The sequence below is a fragment of the Lupinus angustifolius genome, chromosome LG04 (assembly GCF_001865875.1).
Source record: "Lupinus angustifolius cultivar Tanjil chromosome LG04, LupAngTanjil_v1.0, whole genome shotgun sequence".
NCBI classification, from domain to species: Eukaryota; Viridiplantae; Streptophyta; class Magnoliopsida; order Fabales; family Fabaceae; genus Lupinus; species Lupinus angustifolius.
Genome location: NC_032012.1, coordinates 20,095,635 through 20,097,449, shown reverse-complemented (window position 1 = coordinate 20,097,449; position 1,815 = coordinate 20,095,635).

Below are 1,815 nucleotides of genomic sequence, written 5' to 3'. Positions count from 1 at the left end.
TTACAAAATTATTTCTTAGTAAGCTCAAAATTGTGCTTAAAACTATCAACTTTCTGTCTTTAATCGATTAACCCTCAGTATAATAGATTAAATGAGTTCCAGTAGCTAAAGCTTTCTGAAATAAATCATTTTGATCGATTAAATATTGTGATAATCGATTACCTGAGCTCAAATGTTTTTTTGAAATTTAATTCTTGTTGCTTTGTGGCTTACGTCTATATTTTTTGAGTCAAGTACATTTCATGGTTATGGTTGTACCATCTTTTAGTATTTTGTAACTATGTTGAACCTTGCTAATTATGTTAAATAAAATTTGTTTTTGCGTGAATCTTGAACATGTCTTAATTGTGTATTATAATTGAATGATTGAAATATGTTTTAAAATGAAAATTGTCTAACAAGTGCTAATAAGTGGTGATAATGGCATCTAACAAGTGTTGCTAACAAGTGATGGTATACTAACAAGTGACATACATATATGTTTAATCATTCCATATCTAAAATGTTTTATATAATGGATATGTCATGCAAAATCTGCCTATAGAGTCAGTAATCAATGCTTTTGTTTAAGCTTCTCAAACTGGTTATTGTTTATGCTAATAATTACAGTTTTTCAAAATAAATTGTTATATCTCCTCTTACTTTTGACTAAAATTGAATATTCGTATCTTTTTGATAATGTCAAAAGGGTGAGAAAGGTTGTTTGTTGTGTTTGATGTTATTTGCAGGTTTATTAATCATTACTTACCTAAGGGGAGAGCAAAGCGCTTCAACTTTGAATATTCACAACCATTATGCAAATGTACAACATCATCAAGCTAATTCATCAAATGTATCGTATTATTTGATGTGGTGTTTGTCATCATCAAAAAGGGGGAGATTGAGAGTGAAAATGTCAATGATTGCATTAGCAACGTTTGCCTATGTTTTGATGAAGACAATGAGTTAATTAAAGCTTGAAGATGGCTCAACAATCAACATGATGAGGGCTCAAGTGGTGTCTTATTAGACGTATGTTATAATTCTTTATTATCTTTTTATAAGTCTAAGATGATTGCCATAGATATTGAGTCTAGGTTAGGTAAACCTAGGTGTGAGTCTCACAAGACTTAATAAAGTAATTAATTCACTAAAATGAGACATCATCTACAATATATGATAATTAGGTTCATGCATTTTATACATTGATTTTGTGCATTAAAGGTATTATATTTTGGAAATCATGTATCACATGAGCATATATCATATAAGTAGTTTACCATTTAATCATGTATTAAATATACATTCGTTAATCGATTAACCCCATGGCTTAATTTTTGATTAACGTGAATCTTTTCTGCTGTTTCAACTGCATAACTGAAAAACCGTTTTTAGAGACAAAATCTGTTTTGTATAAATACTAGCTAATTGCAGAAACGACTAAGAGTGAAAAACACAGAGAAAAGAGATAGATCATCATTGTTAGAATCTATTAGAGAGTGTTGAATTAGGAGAAAGATTAGATCATGTTAAGGCTTTAGTTTTCATATTCATATTACATGATTATTTGAAAAGCTTTCTCGCATCATTCTTGTATTTCTTGAAAAGAAAAATGGATAGTTCTTTATGATTGCATATTTTTGGAAATCTCATACATGAACATTCATATTAGACTAGGACGTCTTATGAGTTCTTGCTTAGGTTTTAGGCTTTGATCTTTATTGTAATATCCAAGTATTAAGTACTCATTCATAACTTAAAGCATTGTTATTCAAGGATTGGGAAAATCCTAGCTGCGATTAGGTAAGGTGTTCTTCACACAAAGACTTGGAGGTC